Source organism: Mustela nivalis (genome assembly GCF_964662115.1).
Source record: "Mustela nivalis genome assembly, chromosome: 3".
NCBI classification, from domain to species: Eukaryota; Metazoa; Chordata; class Mammalia; order Carnivora; family Mustelidae; genus Mustela; species Mustela nivalis.
The window spans coordinates 141,226,612-141,237,756 of NC_139022.1; the positions used below are offsets into that span (position 1 = coordinate 141,226,612).

The window sequence follows — 11,145 nt, forward strand, 5'->3', positions numbered from 1 at the left end:
GCAGAAGGACTTGCTGGGCAGTTGAGGAAAAGGCCCCAAAGACCCTGATAATCAGCTTCCTCTGATTAGAAGAGATACGTGACGAGGCATCACCAAAAAGTGTTGAGGAAGAACTTCACAAACCTCAGAATTTTCCAGTAGCCACATTGCTTAAAGGTAAAAAGAAATATATATATATATAATTTTAATAATATATTTAACCCACTGTACATAAAATGTTATCATTTTAGTACATGAACAGTAAAAAAATTACTAATAAGACACTTTACCTTTTTTTGTACTGAGGCTTTGAAATTAACGAATATGTTCCACTTACTGCTTACTTCCGTTTGGACTACCCACATTTCATGCGTTCATAGCCACATGTGACTTGTGGCTACTGTGTTGAACAGTGAGGCCTACCAAGTACAAAACAAAGAGCCTCTGGACCGAAGGACAGCAGGCATAGCTGAAAGTTAAGGAGCTTTACTGTACAATGGGGGTTAAGTAGAAGCTTGAATCCTAAAAGTCGAAAACTTGCTTCTCTTTCACACTATCCCCTCCAGACTTCTTTCTTCCACTTGGCTTTCAAAACTCAGACAGCTAAGTTTATAACATGGAGGCAGTTCCTAACATGAGCACATAGCCAAGAATCACCGGACATTTGAGGGAAGGGTTTAGCATGAAATGAAGAGAACAAAGAATGTGGGGAGATCATTCTTTATGAGTCTCTCTCATTTCTGGATGTTTCTTAAGTACCGGCCCTGTGCTTTTGCTCCTACTATCTTTTCAAAGATAGTTTATATGACCAACTGCCTTGAAAGATAGAGATACTGTTTCCTTCCCAGGCAGAGGGCAGGTTTGTTTGGTGCCCATTATACCATCTTACTCCTGAGCAAAAGTCAGAAAGACTTCCACTGCACTATTAAAAAGTTGGAGTTCCTCTCCTATAACGTACTGTGCATGCAGACATCACCCAGCCTTCTTTGTGTTGCCTTGTGGGAAGTTATGCTTAGGAAACTGATGCAAATTCTGATACATGGGCGTGATTATTTCAGTGGGAGTTAAAGGACAATAGAGAATTGCCTTTAAAATGGTGAGAGGTCTCTATTAAGCCAAACTTTCAGTTGAGGGTGAAGGTAGAATAAAAATATTTTCAAACATGCAAAGTCTCAGAAAGAGAGGAGTAAATAAAGTTCCTGGGACTATGGGAAAGAGAGATTCTCCAGATGACAAGTATGTACTTAGGGTAGAAAGAACCAGACCAGAATGGAACACATCAGAAGGTTCCATCCAGAGATGTCTTCAAAAGGTTTAAACTGATAGACTATCTGATATATTTGAAAATACTGAGAAAACTTTTCAACTCTTGGGGAAAGGTTTTGGAGCTGAATTAATGATTGCTACACAGAAAACTAAGCAAATGATAAAGAAGGCAATCCCTAACTTCTAGGAAAATAAAAAAATAATAATAATAAATAAATGTGCAACCCAGGAAAAGTGAGAGTATACAGGCTGGTTCAGTGAAGAAAACCAGTGTTTACATAGTTGTAATGAAGTGAACACTGATTAGTGATGTATTCTTTTTTTTTTTTCTTAAGTGATGTATTCTACATGGTGATATAACTATTTTGAGAGAATAACAAGATAGGAAATGGGCTTGGGGTGGTGGGATAATGCTATGAAAACAAAGTTAAATTTGGATCTTTTTTAGTTTGAGTCATTATGAAGAAGTAACTCTATAAGAATGTTACTCAGAAGTATGAAAGTATCCAAAGAAAGAGCTAAGATTGTTGCATGTCATTGCTTCTGGGGAGCTAGAATACCCTGGGTATGGAGAAGACTCTTGGCTTTGACAATTAGCCTTGTGGACTATTTAATTATTATGTACATGTACAGTTTCCATAGGATAAATACTAAATAGCAACAACAAAGAGAAGATGCAATGTGATCTCGCATTGTGTACTGTCCCCTCTCTGCCGCCAGGGCTGGTGGGCGGATGGCATAAACAGGGTGGTCATCCACAGGATCCTGGCGGTTCCCATGAGAAGCTTCCCCAACAACCTCAGGACAGCAGGAGTGGCAGCCTGGCAAAGAAGTCTCGTCAAAGTGGCACTGTGGCTATGAATAAAGCATTCAGGACATTCACCTTCCAGGAGGGTCCCACAAGGAAGAGTGAGAGAAGAGCACAAAGAAGGGTTTTGTCCGAGCAGAAGGAACAGCTCACTGGCAGAAATTGCCCTGAGATTGACTCCCCATTGCCCTAGGTCCCAAGATCCTGGGAAATAGAAGGTCAATCTATTTTCTCTTGTCAACTTTCAATAGCCAGGGTCCTGTGGTCGGAATGGTTGCGACCCCTTCCACTGCCCAAATTCATATGTTGAAACTTAATCCTGCAGGGTGATACTATTAGGAGGTGGAATCCCTGGGAGGTGATTAGGTCATGAGAGCAGAGCCATCATTAATGGGATTAGTGCCCTTATAAAAGAAACCCAAGAGAGCTCCCTTGCCCCTTCTGCCCTGTGAAATTACAACAGGAAATATCCAAAAAACAAAAAACAAAAACAGCCATCTACGAAGCAGGCTCTCCCCAGACATTGAAAGTGCCAGCATCTTGATCTTGGTCTTCTCAGCCTCCAGAACTGTAAGAACTAAATGTGTGTTCTTTATAAGTCACCTAGTTTGTGGTTCTTTTGTTATAGAAGCCTGAACAGATACAGGGTGTGTATAATACAGATTAGAAACAAAGTTATATGCATATAATATTGGTGCTATGGGATCTTGGCTTTTTTTCCCCTGGCAAGTAAGCTGGTTATCATAGCTCCACTCAAACCCAGGGCTGGGGGGAGTTCCATCAGATGCTCAGCAAATAGACTGCCTTGTCCTAGATCCCAATGTAGCTTCTGTTACTATCAGTTCAAAATGAGTAGGGGAGGGAAGAGAGAGACAAATCATCACAAAGCAGGTCAGCTTAGGATCAGGGCCATGTAAGCATTCCTAGTAACACACACTACTGGCACTGAGGGTAAAGCTTCATTCCTTGTTGCATTATTCAAAGAAGGCCTCGTGGCTGAGGCAAAGGCAAGGTTTCTACAGGCAAAAGTGGTGAGAAAAGGGCATTCCAGCTAGAGGGAAGAGCTCAAAGAAAGATACAGGAATTTGGAAAGGCAAAAATCCAACTCAAATGCCAACTATGTGCCATTGTTAGTATCAGCCTCGCATGGTCCTAACGACCACTTTCCCCATCTATAAATATGCCCAAGGTCCCAGGTTCATCTGTGGGGGTCCAAGTTGATTCAGTGACAGACTCTTGATTTGGGCTCAGGTCATGATCTCAGTGTTGCAAGATCAAGCCCTGCATCGAACCCCAAGTGGAACCCTGCAACGGGCTCTGCACTGGGCGTGAAGTCTGCTTAAGATTCTCTCTCTCCCTCTCCTTCTGACCCACTCCCACCCTCTCTCTTTCTCCTTCTTAAAAACAAAACAAAACAAAAAGTTAATTCTAGGGAATTTTGGGAAGGGAATGGGGAAGTGAGGCAGGGAAGGAGAGAAAGCCAATCAGGTGTTCATTATTAAGCAAGCTGCTGCTGTAGGTCACTAGAGCTGAATCCTGCTGGGGCACTCTGGGACCCGGTGCAGAAGCAGAGTGACAACATTGCACATCTCCAAGGCCCTAGAGAAGCCAGACGGAAGCATGTAACAGTCTCAAAAAATTTTATTCATTTTGCAGTGGAAAGCCTTTGAAAGTTTTAGAGCAGACAAATGACACGATCACAGCAGAATGCAGGGAAGGAGAACCTGGCACTCTTCTGTTCAGAAAATGTTTACCAATCTGAATCAAGAATGCTCCATTTCTAGTGAGCACGAGGGGGAAAGTAAAAGACTGGCATTGCTCTAGAACATTTTAAGCTACCTCATTGCTCATGAAGAACAGCTGCTGTATGTCAGCAGCTTTCCACCTACTTCTGACTCCCGGTCTGAGGGTGCGAAGCGGTCACACTTGCCAGAAGGCAGAGATTGGCTTTCTGGTATGAGCCAGCCTCCCTGAAGTGCCAAGACCAGAAAGAGGCAACAAGGAACAGGAACCGGATCATGGGAAGGTTCTCTCTGTTGTACCTCACAGTCATACATTTCCCCCCACTTGCAAACCGGGAAGAAGGGAACACAGGAGATGACACCTCTGTAAATATCAGGGATAGAATAATGAATGGACTCTGAGATGGATAGACGCTACATGGTGGTATTTGACCTTATTACATTACCTCCCAACAGACAGTAAACTCTGGACCCTCTGATGAATTGCAGGTCCCAACACCCTTGACCACAGTTCAGAAATCCTAGAATTCTAAAAGCTGATGTGCTTTCATAAATTTGGCACAAACTCATTTAGCATCAAAACCTGACTTTGCTGTAAGTTCATGCATACTTGTCCTTTCTTACCCCACCTTGGGTGAATATTTATTCACTTTGTTCCAGAAAAAATTTGCCACTCTCAATTCCAAAGTACACTGGCTTCAAGGATAGTGTATATAAGACTGTGGATCTGGAGTGAAAAAATGGTCCCTTGCCTCTTCAGTTGACCTCCTTGCCACCTCCCCGTCAAGAGAGCTGATTCTGCCTGTGGGCACCCATGTAGGGTTCAGAGCTTAGGGGACACAGAATTCTCAGCAGGAGTTGGAACACAAGTCTATGTCCTGAGTTCCATGAATGGGAAAGCTCAAGGTCTGGTGATACAGGTTAGTTCCAGATGGGAGAGCACACTGCCCTCTGGTAGGTACGTAACCCCTAGACCCGGTCTTGCACCAGCGTGAATTTGAAGGGCATCAGAGCCCAATGGACTTCCTAAAGAAAGCACTTCTATTTATTAGAAATGCACTTCCTTCCCAGAATTAACACAGGATAGATCTGGAAACTCCCTATGAAATTAATTTAACAAAAACCGCTTTCCATCCCAAACCAACCCAAACAAATTAAAAAGTGATGGAGTGGGGAAAATGTTTGCAACATGATTAATCTGGTGAATTAATGATCTTTGGGAACGAGAAGGCTCAAGATTCGATCCCAGATCTGCCATTCTCTACTATGTGACGTTAGACAAGTCACTTAACCTATCTATGCCTTAGTTTTTGCGTCTGCATACTAGATGGAAGAATACCTCCTAGGTTAGATCTGAGGGTTAAAAGAGAGAAAACATGTAAGACCCCTAAAAGAGTACCTAGCTCTTAATTGCTTCCTTAATGATAGCTTTTACATTTTTTAGAGAATTCTTTAAAATCATAAGAAAAACACAAATATTCTGATAGAAAAAAACAAGCAAAGAATAGTGTAAGCCGCTTTGGAAAGGGGAATAAACAAGAGCCGAAACATCCGTGAACAAAAGTTTGGCCTCGCTGGTATTCAAAGAAATGCAAAATGAGACAATTTGCTTTTGTTTTTACTTTTCCCCTATCAAATTGGCATAGATTAAAAATAGCTTGTTATAGTAAAATCCCAACGTTATGCTGTCAGTGGGTCCAAAAAAATCTGTGTAAAATACGAGACTTACGTGATTATGAGGATTATGAGGACTGCCATGATTCTGCTGCAAAGAGCCAGCCCCAAACTGTCATCATGGTGGGATTTCACTGAATCTGCTCTAAGGGAAGAGGCAGTTTCTTGCCAGCCAATGACGCAATAATGGGTACACCTGTTCCACAAGGCACTTGGCATTGTGTGTCCAATAGCCTTCCAAAGTTTAACTCAGGACCAGTGACTCTACAATCAGAAGTTAGGACTTAAGAAGATCAGAATTCGGGGCGCCTGGGTGACTCAGTGGGTTAAGCCGCTGCCTTCGGCTCAGGTCATGATCTCAGGGTCCTGGGATCGAGTCCCGCATCGGGCTCTCTGCTCAGCGGGGACCCTGCTTCTCTCTCTCTCTCTCTCTCACTCTCTCTCTCTGCCAGCCTCTCTACCTACCTGTGATCTCTCTCTGTCAAATGAATAAATAAAATCTTAAAAAAAAAAAAAATAAAGATCAGAATTCCCACCAAGATTCAGGATTTTAACCCTACTATAATTTAACAGTCAAAAATGCAAAATAGCCAGGACACCTGGGTGGCTCAGCCGGTTAACATCTGCTTTCGGTTCAGGTCATGATCCCAGGGTCCTGGAATCGAGTCCTGTTTCCTGTTCCTTGCTCAGATGGGAGCCTGCTTCTCCCTCTGCCTGCTGCACCCCTTACTTGTGCACCCTCTCTCTCTGACAAATAAGTAAATAAAGTCTTAAAAAAAAGTTCAAAACCTAAATGTCTAAAAGTAAGACCTCATTTAAATGAATAACAACACACTTCTATGACTGTTTAAAACTGATGGTTTTAATGAGTATTTAGTGGTATTGGTAAATGTCACTAAGCAAAATCGGGATACCGTATATACATATACATGCATACCTATGCATATATTAATATAAAAATAAAGTTGCAATCTGTGTTCATGTCTATGTATTTGTGTGTGAAAGTGCTTCGCTTTAATTTTTTTCTTATTTATATTTTTCTTATTTTTTTAAATATTTTTCTTTTTTTTATTTTCCAAGTTTTCTTATTTTCCAGGTTTTCTCTAATAAATTATATTACTTCTATCATCTGAAATATAAAATCGCTACAGACCAATCTTAGGAACAACAACAAAGCACATTATGTATTCAGTGCCTTCTGCAGGGCCCTGTGGTAGATGCAGCTCAGGAAAAGGCTATTGCTTCCTTCGCGAGAACCCCATTTCTCAAGGGGCGCGAATTTCCCCCCCTTAAATGTCAATAATGTCAGCAGGGCTTCCCTTCTTCTCTTTGAGACTACCGTTTCTCCAACATCCAGCCCCAACCCTTCCTGCCCACGGCCTCTGGAGAAGCTCCTGCCCTGAGCCACATTTCCTCTCTGTGAGAAAAGAAGGATAATAGCAACTTCCCCCTCGTGGTGAGGAGGTTCATCCAAGGAAATGTGGAAAGCCCTTGGCAGATGATCGAGCCCACAGAAGATGTCTGATAAGAGCCCATTCCTTCTCTAATTCTATTTCTCACAGTGGCCTCTTGGGAGATTAAACAATGATTAAATAATGGTCTGTCACTGCAGAACATTTTTGAAGCTTCTTTCTGGAACAGGTTTTGGGTTGTTTATGGCAGCCATGACTTGGGAGAATTAGCACCGACAGCTGTTTTACCCCCTTCCAGAGAGGAGTTTTTCCAACAGGTTGATCACAAGACACACTAAAAAATAGGTCTGACTTCCTGATCTGCTCATATCTGTATGTATGTAATTAAAACAAAAAGTTCTATGAAACAATACTTTATCTTTACTACAAAGTGATACATTCAGTTATCTTCTCTTTTATTATGCTCTCTTTCTTGTTTTAAAAGTACTAATCGCAGCCCGCTAAATTGATCCCAGCGCCTGTAAGTGGGTGATGAACTACACTTTGAACTATACATTGCCAAATGTAAAAGCCACTTTTGACCATGTAAGTGCCCTTGCGATGCAGATTCCTGGGCCTTAACCTTAGAGAGCTGGCATGGGGACAGGGAATCTGCATTTTCACCAATTCACCAAGAGATCCTGCTGTAGATTGTCGGAGGGTCCCACTTTGGGGAACTCCGTTCTCGATCCTTGGTGTACTCTAGACTCTGTGAATCTACAAATGACAGGTCCCTTCTCCCTTTCCAGCTATGATGTAAGCTCAACCTTCCATGCACCTGCACGAGATACGGCATCTGGAGTTTGCGGGGACAAGGGGAGGGCGGGGGGGTGCCCTTCTGCCCTTTCTGTTGGCAAGCTGAGTGATGAAGGCATTTGGCTTTTATACCTCTGCGTGGGCAATGATGGCATTTTGGTGTCACAAGGCAAGGCGTGGGACACCCATTCTGCTGACGCTGATGATGGCAGGTGTGGCAGATCTGGCACCTGCAGCCCTCGGGGCAGCTTCCGGCTCAGGGGGGCTCCTCATGGCATCATCGGCAGCAGTGGCGATGTGGTTTGGAAGCCAGTATTTCCCAGTCTGAACAAAAGTAGTTACGTGCTCTCCCTCAGAAGCCTTGCTCTGAGGTATGGTTTTAGGTATCACAACCTGAAATTTGTTCTCCAACTTCCATTTCATACAGCCCCTACAGAATGACTTGCCCGAACTAACTGGAGGGGATTTCATCCTCTACAACTGAGTCTGAAAGGATAGTTTCGCTACACAGACAAATCAATCTGACCACATTATAAATGCCATGGGCGGGGGGGGGGGGGCTTGTTTTGGTTTTTTGTTCTTTTGTTGTTGTTGTTGTTGTTGTTGTTGTTGTTGTGGGGTTTGTTGTTTGTTTTTTATGTTTTGTTTTGTTTTGTTTTCCTCAAACAGGTATCAGCTGCATGACTTCTTCACTAGACTCAGTAGCCATCAAATAAAATAAACCTAAAAATCCATCCTCAAAAGACAAATATTTCCTACCAAGGAGAGTTTCCATTTAGCGATGTCCGCATTGTTAGAACAATTGCATTACCTCCAAAGGTGATCCTATTTTAAAAAACAAAAACCAAACAGACCAAAAACCCACCCTCCTTAGGATATAGGATTTCCGGCCCAGTTTGTTAGGAAGTCGGTGCTCCTTTACCTGGTGACAATAGGAGGCAATGGAAGTAAAACAGAGAGAAGACTGAGAATCTGTTTTCTTTTCTTTCTTTCTTTTTTTTTTTTTAAGATTTTTAAAATTTATTTGAGAGATAGAGACAGAGAGTGCTAGCGTGCGTGGGGAGTGGGTAAGGGCAGGGGGAGAGGGAGAAGCAGGCTCCCAACTGAGCAGGGAGCCTGACTTGGGGTTTAATCCCAGGAGCCAAAGACAGATGCTTAACTGACTGAGCCACTCAGGAGCCGCCAGACTATATCTGTTTTCAAGGAGCACACAAACAGCCCAACCAAGTATTAGGCTCACTGTGACAAGTGCTCTAAAAGCATAGTCACAAGGGCAGTTACTTAGCCTTACTGCCCTCCACGTGGTACCCAGGCATTTTGTGCTTATGTGGCCCGAGTCCACAGGCTTACTCCTACAAATTGACATTTCATGTGAACGCTTACTATCCATGTATCCTCGGTAGTGATTACATCATGAGAATCCCAAGGACAAAGGGCTTTTGAGGAGTTAGCAAGTTGAGATCGGGAGGTTTCTACCAGGGAAATGTGTTTAATGGGAAGTTCGAGTGTAGGATAATAATATTAAATCAATCCTATTTCTAAAACTAAGAAAAAATTCAAATAAGTGCCTATGGTTAAAATACCAATGCTGATTAACATAATTTTTAACCATGCAGATTTATGAGATGACGTTGGCAAACACACCCACTCTATTTTTGTCTTGGGAATTGAATTTGGGGGAGAAAAGGGAACTCGGTCCAAAGGTAAGTTGGTAGCCTGGTATTATGATAGCATTGAAAAGAAGAAAGATGCTTTAATTGGCAAAAGTTTTCATAAGAGAGGCCATAAGAAAACAAGAGTTTTGGCTCCTTCAACTCATATGTTGTTGGAGCTCGGCAGGGGGCTCAGAACTATAAGACTTGCTCAAAGTCAGTGCAACTTGGGAAAAGTGAAGCTAGAATGTGACACTCAGTTCATCAAACCCTAAAATCTGTATTTCCTACCATAATTCGTTGCACCCGTGAGCTAGCAGGACTCTCAGAGAATACATCTAATTAGGAAAATGGTGCTCTAAACCAGTACTGGTCCACTGCTAATCCAGTACTGATACACATAGCTTTTAGCTACTAGGTGTGACCTTCCAAACTCTTTCTTTATATCATTTTAACACTTGTCTCTTATTATGGTCAAATGGTCAAATAGAGATTCCCAATATTCTATTTTCTCTAAATCCCAAGAAATGGGTCACATCCTCTCTCTGAACAGAGAAGAAGATCAGGAACTAAATGTCACAGACTCAGGACTTCTCAGTTTGTTCACAAAACAACATTAGGGAGAGATTTGGGCATTGGGCATTGGGGAGAGAGTGAGGGCACTTGACCTTACATCCTGTATCCCTGGAGCAAGTAAAAAGGGTGTGCAGTTTACTGGTACTTGGGTAAATTGATTAAGTCATAGTCTGTCTATCCTTTCAGGGTCAACTGAAAAGAAAAAGAAGAAAGTATGATAATTTTTGCATTTACAGAAAGGAAGCCTGAAGAACAATCTGATCACGCTATTCTCCACTCTCCACGTGTATGTTTCTAACCAGGTTTGCATCTACCCAGTCATTCCTCCATTCATTTGTCCATTCCTTCAATGAACTTTTCTTGACCACCTAGTGTGGACCCGACAACGTGCTGGGCATTGAGGAAACAACAAATAAGATACATTTCTCACTCAAATCTAATTGGAATCCTCACTTCCCACAGTAAACATGTATCCGTGTAGGAGGCACTGGAATTGGGTGGGCACTTCAGGGATATGTAACGAGGCATGGCATGGCAGAGTCCTTGTCCTTCAAGGGTTCGTCTCCCAGAGGAGACAGCCATGCACTTAAAAGGCTAAGTAACATTATGCAATGCTAAGTGCCAGTGGAGTGGTATGAAGTCCAAGTGCAACCTGCATTCCAGAGACGGGGAGATCACTCTTGGTCTGGGCAGGTGGGGAAACTGTAACAGTGGCAGAATTGTGGTCAAAGCTAATAATTACTCCACAGCATTGCAAGGACGACGGGATAATTTCTTTGATAGAACAAAATCTTTGGGGTTTAAATTGACCTCATGGAAATAAACCGGGGGCTTAAAGAGTCACAGGTTTCATTTATGTCATAAGGGTTCATTTGTGGGTGACTAATTCCTGAAAACAGGAACTTGTCTGTCCAGGCTGGAGTCATCGTGAACAGGAGAGATGAAGGTTCGTGATTCTTTTGAAAATTATTCAACACTAATTGTGTTTGGCACTTTTTAAATAAGGAAAATTACCCTAAACTGGACGGTTTAGATTACATTGTTATCTGTAAGAGGTTTTTCTCATGTAATTACTAGGTACTCGCTCTATAATTATAAGGACCTGAATTTTCTCCTTATCACTGACAATAACTCTCCTTCTATATTGGAAAACACTTCTTTTTGAAATTTTCTCATCCCCAATTAAGCTATCAAAAGCTAATCTGCAATCCATAAGGTAGAAAGAACATACAGATGAAAAT

At 42.2% G+C, this 11,145-nt stretch overlaps 1 long non-coding RNA gene across 1 annotated transcript; it reads left to right on the forward strand.

The window, feature by feature from the left end:
- The first annotated feature begins 7,909 nt into the window (after positions 1-7,909).
- LOC309861275 lies at positions 7,910-10,327 on the forward strand. Its single transcript, XR_014309838.1, has 3 exons — positions 7,910-8,047; positions 9,293-9,379; positions 10,091-10,327. It is a non-coding gene; the product is annotated as an uncharacterized lncRNA (long non-coding RNA).
- Positions 10,328-11,145: the final 818 nt, after the last annotated feature.